Source organism: Raphanus sativus, unplaced genomic scaffold (genome assembly GCF_000801105.2).
Source record: "Raphanus sativus cultivar WK10039 unplaced genomic scaffold, ASM80110v3 Scaffold4479, whole genome shotgun sequence".
NCBI classification, from domain to species: Eukaryota; Viridiplantae; Streptophyta; class Magnoliopsida; order Brassicales; family Brassicaceae; genus Raphanus; species Raphanus sativus.
In genome coordinates this window covers 1-6,958 of record NW_026619781.1, presented here as the reverse complement: position 1 = coordinate 6,958, position 6,958 = coordinate 1, and the positions used below count along the sequence as shown (strand labels likewise).

Genomic DNA, 6,958 nt, shown 5'->3' with positions numbered 1-6,958 from the left:
TATTCCAGATTAGCATGTTCGGACATATGCCATTATCTTCGTGATTCTTATCAAACCAGGATGAACCACGATCTAAGAAGCTTTATGTAACGACCCAGTTTCTTAAAATCATTATTTGATTTATTTGGTTTGATTAATTATTGGTCCAAACCAAAACAAACCCAACTCATCATCTTTGTGGTTTAGTAAAACCGGGTGTGCTTATATATAATCACATGTGTCTTCTTCTAAAACCTAAAGACGTGAGCCGCCATCGCTCAACGCAGACATGACATATTCTGTGTGCTCCAACATCACGTGCTCCAACATCACGTGCTCCATCTCTCATCACCATTAGAGTCTGTATCAGCCACCATGAAAGAAGGGCCATCACACCATTTGAAAAGAGAGATTAAAGCTCATCAGACACGTTTTGGAAGAGCAGAAGAACGATCGATCAAAATTGAGTATTTCGAATCCAACTTTTGAGGTTATGTTATACACTCATAGATCTATGTTTATCAGAAAGCGGATCATCATTTGGATTTTTCATCTATTAGTTATGGACATTTCTTTGGGGCTACTCGTTGTAGATCGGATCCGCCGATAGTCAACTTCATCGGTGTTTTCCCGTTGATCTAGAAGGAACCAGCAAACGAGCGAGATATCATCAGAAAGATCTCGTTGTCAGCTTTCCATATCATCTTCCCGATCGTAAAACCAAGGCACGGTTGGAAAGTTATCGACGTTGCCTCTTGGCCAAGGATAAGCTGAAGCTTTAGTGATGCAGATACAGTTCCGACCAGTCTCAGCGTAAAGGCCAAACGGCCGACCTAAATGAAAGCTTTCAATCTGGAAATTTGTCAGTAAGTATTTCACTCTTTTATCTATTGTCTCCAAGAAGCGGATTGTCATTTCGAGTTATTTTCTGAAAGTTGTGTTTGTTTTCGTGAGAAGTATTACTGCAGTCTTCGTTTGCGACCAGCCTGGAGGTGAAGCTAATTTGGTTAATCAAATGGTGTCCGATCGGAGTGAACTCGGTGTCTATGAACAGAGGACATATAGGACTACATTATGACCGGACGGATTGAAAAGTTAACGGTCAGTTCTTGAGATATCCATCTGTTTTCTCTAGAGTTCAGTCCTGCCAGAATTATCATATCCATTTATTTTCAGAGAGTTCCAGAATTGCTGTTTCAGAGTCGTCAAGGTTCATTATGTATTTCTCAGGTTTCTTCAGAACCCATGGCAAAGGTGAGGGTCTACTCCATAAATTCCGTACCAGTGTAGAATTCCTTCTATGATAGGTTTAGACTTCGAAACATGAAATGTGTCTGCTTGAGTCCTTGCTTGGTAGTTAGTTTATTTATTGCAAACCGGAATTAAGGGTCTAGAGGATTCAACCATTGATTGGACTGTGTGATGATGAGATATGAGATATATATATGTATATACATAGTTATGAGTAGGGACTATGTGCGAGGGCGGGGGTTCAGGGATGCCTGGATTAGCGACGCCACTGTGGAGGGGCGGGGGCTCAGAGACGTCTGGGCTAGCGACGCAATTTGTGTGGTGCGTGGTGCAGAGACGTTTGTATCTGACGCAGCGATCGAGGGCGGGGGTACAGAGACAGACTGTACTAGCGACGCCACGTATGTATATCCGTATGCGGAGATGCGGGGTGTGTGGTATATCTATGCACTATCAGCGCAGTGTTTGTTGTGTGTGATGCTTTAGGCGTCTTGCTTGTTCATGTCAGAGCTAAACTTCCATAGCGGGAGTTCTATTTACTTAAGTCAGTGGTTTGTGGATTAGCATCCCATACCTCACTGAGTGACTCCCCTGTTACTCACCCTCTTTTTCCCCCTTTCAGGTGAGATAGCCGAGCAGGAGTGATTGCTTTCGGATTGGTGCTTTGGGAGTTTTATTCTTATTTTCAGACTTCGGTTTTATGCTTTTATCGATATTTTCCGGGATTTATTTTATTTATGCTATTATTGGCTCAGGGTGTTGAGTTTGACTTTTGGGAAGTAATAAATGGAGACTTTTATGAGATTATTATTTATTATATTATTTTAGAAAATCGGGGTATTACAATTTGGTATCAGAGCGGGGTTCTGTCCCGGCTCTGACCCGGGATGGCGATTTGTGGGACGGGATTTTAATCGGTTTTAGAAGATTTTCGAAACATTTTGGAAATTGGGAGGATTTAAAAAAAATAAAAGTAACTAGCACCTTTCTGTTCGGTAACTTCTAACCCAATTGTCTTTTTATGACGATGAGTTTACTCATCGTTATCCGTTCTCTAGCTAACAGGGTTTCAGCCAGATGTTTAATAGATGGAGAATGTCACAGTTTATCAGATTGCTCATGTGTTTATCAGGTTCGTCAACCGTGTTCGGAGATTGCCAGTGAATTTGTGATGTTTCTGCCACCACCTTACTTTAAGTCGTCACTCCGCGAGTTTTTGGTTACTGCAGATTATTTGGTGTGATAAATGAGCCATTGGTTGGCATGTGTTATTCTTGTGTACGAGTAAATTGATTATTTTGGAGGTATGTTCAGTTTGTAAACTCGTGGGGATCGCATTTAGATTGGGGGTGCGGCCTTGCGCTTTGTATATACTGGAGTTATGCTTGTTTTGGTTTGTCAGATATTGGCGGTATTGACTGTTTCAGATTGTGTTTAAGCTATTAAGATTCAGACAGCCGGCACACAGAGATTGGGGACAACTGGCGTTCATCGAGATGTATCAGTTCTACTTGGAGGAGTCGATTTCATCGGAGACTTAGCAGAGGTGGAGCTGGATTTCTATGAGGTTATAGTTGGGATGGATTGGCTGTCACGTCATCGAGTGGTACTAGATTGCCTTAGAGCAAGAGTTCATATCCCTAGAGGAGATGGGAAGATCACATTCTATTGTATTCAGGCTTACAGAAGAATTTCATTCATTTCCGTGTTGCACGCTGAGGATCTATTGGAGAGAGAGGAGCAGAGAGATTTATGACGACTATTTCGATGGATAAGGATGATGGACATCATGAGTTGCAGGATATTCTAGTGGTTGCAGAGTTTGAAGATGTATTCGAAGCCTTAAAGGGGCCACCACCAGCCAGAGTAGACGCTCTTATGATTGAGTTGGAACCAGGGACAGAACAAGTTTCACAAGCGCAGTATCGTTTAGTACCAGCAGAGATAACTGAGTTGAAAAAGTAGCCGGATGAACTCTCGGATAAGGTTTTCATCAGGTCAAGTACTTCACCATTGGGAGCATGTACAGAGGACGGGATTTTGTACATTTTATGGACATTATGAGCTCGTGGTGATGTTGATTAGGTTTTCGAAATGCACCGGTAGCATTCAAGAAACTTACGAACGATGTGTTTCGTCAGCCCTTAGATAAGTGTGCGATTGCCTTCATCGACGATATCGTAATTTATTCTTTGAGCAGAGAGGAGCATGCGGAGCATTAACAGATTGTGTTGGTTAAGCTGGAGAGCATCAATTATTTGCTAACTTGGTAAGTTTTTCTTTTGGTAGGAAAAAAAAATTAGATTTTGGGTTATGTGGTTTTGGAAGCAGGAGTTGCTCAAGATTTGGAAAATACCAATACGATTTTAGTGTGGCCGACATCTAAGAGTTATAGAGAAAAGAAATTATTTTTTTATTGGTCTGGTATGAAGAACAATGTTGCTACATTTATATTGCAGTGTCAGATATGTCTGATGGTTAAGGTTGAGAATCTGGTGCTTAGCGGATTATTGCAGGATCTGCCAGTACCATAGTGGAAATGGTACTTGGTGATTATGGATTTGTGACTGTGTTACACAAAAAAAAAAGAAAAAAAAAAGAAAAGAAAGAAGAAAAAAAAAAGCTTCATGGGGAAAGAATGCTATTTGGGTTATTGTGGATAGACTCACCAAGTCTGCTCATTTTCTAGCGATTACAAAAACAAATGGAGCTGATCAGTTGGCGCAGATGTACATCAAAAAGATTGTCAGAAGGCACTTGGGACAAAGGTCCACATGAGGACATCCTATCATCCGCAGCCTGATGGACAATCAAAGAGGACTATTCAAACTGTAGAGGATACCTTCAGAACTTGTGTTTTGGATTAAGAATGAATTTGTGAAAAGTATCTACCTTTAGCAGAGTTTGTCTACAACGACAATTATTATTGGAGTATGAGATGTCACCATATGAGGCACTATATGGTAGGTCTTGTCGTACACCACTTAGTTAGACATAAGTGGGGGGAGAGACAAGACTTATAACCATCAATGGTTCCAGAGACGGTAGAGCACATGAACATGCTTAAGGTACGGTTTAAGGAAGCCCATGACCGTCAAAAGAGTTATGCAGATCAGTACCATAAGGATTTGGAGTTTCGGGTGGAAGATTTAGTACACTTGAAAATGAGGACATTTCAAGGAGGATCTAAGACTCGAAAGCTAAAGAAGCGTAAACCGAGATATATGGGACCGTACCCCATTGTGGAGTGGATTGGAGCAGTGGCTTATAGATCACAGTTATCAGCATAGTTATTAGAGCTTCAAGACGTAATCCATGTGTCAGTTTTGAGGAAAAGATCAAGAGAGCAAAAGCTCATTTTGCAGCAGCTGCCAAGTGATCATGGTAAAAAAAAAAAAAAGAAGATTGTATACACTTTGTCAGTCAGTTGAGATTATAAACCGGAAATAAAAAAGGGTTCAGGGGATGATGACCATGTTGGTCAAAGTTTGTTGTGAGAGGAACAAGATCCTGGAGGAGATCTGGGAGACCGAGACTCAAATAAGGATTGAATGTTCAGAGCTTCTTTCGGACGGTATTGGACAGCCGACTCACAACTTGAATTCGAGGACGAATTCCTTATTAGTGGGGAAGAATTGTAACGACTCAGTTTCTTAAAATCATTATTTGATTTATTTGGTTTGATTAATTATTGGTCCAAACCAAAACAAACCCAACTCATCATCTTTGTGGTTTAGTAAAACCGGGTGTGCTTATATATAATCACATGTGTCTTCTTCTAAAACCTAAAGACGTGAGCCGCCATCGCTCAACGCAGACATGACATATTCTGTGTGCTCCAACATCACGTGCTCCAACATCACGTGCTCCATCTCTCATCACCATTAGAGTCTGTATCAGCCACCATGAAAGAAGGGCCATCACACCATTTGAAAAGAGAGATTAAAGCTCATCAGACACGTTTTGGAAGAGCAGAAGAACGATCGATCAAAATTGAGTATTTCGAATCCAACTTTTGAGGTTATGTTCTACACTCATAGATCTATGTTTATCAGAAAGCGGATCATCATTTGGATTTTTCATCTATTAGTTATGGACATTTCTTTGGGGCTACTCGTTGTAGATCGGATCCGCCGATAGTCAACTTCATCGGTGTTTTCCCGTTGATCTAGAAGGAACCAGCAAACGAGCGAGATATCATCAGAAAGATCTCGTTGTCAGCTTTCCATATCATCTTCCCGATCGTAAAACCAAGGCACGGTTGGAAAGTTATCGACGTTGCCTCTTGGCCAAGGATAAGCTGAAGCTTTAGTGATGCAGATACAGTTCCGACCAGTCTCAGCGTAAAGGCCAAACGGCCGACCTAAATGAAAGCTTTCAATCTGGAAATTTGTCAGTAAGTAGTTCACTCTTTTATCTATTGTCTCCAAGAAGCGGATTGTCATTTCGAGTTATTTTCTGAAAGTTGTGTTTGTTTTCGTGAGAAGTATTACTGCAGTCTTCGTTTGCGACCAGCCTGGAGGTGAAGCTAATTTGGTTAATCAAATGGTGTCCGATCGGAGTGAACTCGGTGTCTATGAACAGAGGACATATAGGACTACATTATGACCGGACGGATTGAAAAGTTAACGGTCAGTTCTTGAGATATCCATCTGTTTTCTCTAGAGTTCAGTCCTGCCAGAATTATCATATCCATTTATTTTCAGAGAGTTCCAGAGTTGCTGTTTCAGAGTCGTCAAGGTTCATTATGTATTTCTCAGGTTTCTTCAGAACCCATGGCAAAGGTGAGGGTCTACTCCATAAATTCCGTACCAGTGTAGAATTCCTTCTATGATAGGTTTAGACTTCGAAACATGAAATGTGTCTGCTTGAGTCCTTGCTTGGTAGTTAGTTTATTTATTGCAAACCGGAATTAAGGGTCTAGAGGATTCAACCATTGATTGGACTGTGTGATGATGAGATATGAGATATATATATGTATATACATAGTTATGAGTAGGGACTATGTGCGAGGGCGGGGGTTCAGGGATGCCTGGACTAGCGACGCCACTGTGGAGGGGCGGGGGCTCAGAGACGTCTGGGCTAGCGACGCAATTTGTGTGGTGCGTGGTGCAGAGACGTTTGTATCTGACGCAGCGATCGAGGGCGGGGGTACAGAGACAGACTGTACTAGCGACGCCACGTATGTATATCCGTATGCGGAGATGCGGGGTGTGTGGTATATCTATGCACTATCAGCGCAGTGTTTGTTGTGTGTGATGCTTTAGGCGTCTTGCTTGTTCATGTCAGAGCTAAACTTCCATAGCGGGAGTTCTATTTACTTAAGTCAGTGGTTTGTGGATTAGCATCCCATACCTCACTGAGTGACTCCCCTGTTACTCACCCTCTTTTTCCCCCTTTCAGGTGAGATAGCCGAGCAGGAGTGATTGCTTTCGGATTGGTGCTTTGGGAGTTTTATTCTTATTTTCAGACTTCGGTTTTATGCTTTTATCGATATTTTCCGGGATTTATTTTATTTATGCTATTATTGGCTCAGGGTGTTGAGTTTGACTTTTGGGAAGTAATAAATGGAGACTTTTATGAGATTATTATTTATTATATTATTTTAGAAAATCGGGGTATTACACTTTATTTGGAACCACTAATCAGTGGAGCATAACCAGGAAGTTGAATAAATCTCATAGGAGTTGTGAGTAAGAAGATATCCCACTTTCTATCCAGATGATTC

The 6,958-nt window shown here is 41.4% G+C and overlaps 2 long non-coding RNA genes across 4 annotated transcripts; both read left to right on the top strand.

Annotated features, from left to right (window-relative positions):
- The first annotated feature begins 255 nt into the window (after positions 1 to 255).
- Positions 256 to 1,149, top strand: LOC130507412 (uncharacterized). Its single transcript, XR_008942319.1, has 3 exons — positions 256 to 469; positions 573 to 845; positions 937 to 1,149. It is a non-coding gene; the product is annotated as an uncharacterized LOC130507412 (long non-coding RNA).
- A 3,885-nt stretch (positions 1,150 to 5,034) lies between these two features.
- Positions 5,035 to 5,985, top strand: LOC130507411 (uncharacterized). Of its 3 annotated transcripts, none has more exons than XR_008942318.1 (3): positions 5,035 to 5,250; positions 5,354 to 5,626; positions 5,718 to 5,925. It is a non-coding gene; the product is annotated as an uncharacterized LOC130507411 (long non-coding RNA). The 3 variants fall into 3 exon arrangements; XR_008942317.1 differs by having other exon boundaries at positions 5,321 to 5,626; XR_008942316.1 differs by lacking the exon at positions 5,035 to 5,250 and adding an exon at positions 5,937 to 5,985 and having other exon boundaries at positions 5,257 to 5,626; positions 5,718 to 5,861.
- The last annotated feature ends 973 nt before the right edge of the window (positions 5,986 to 6,958 follow it).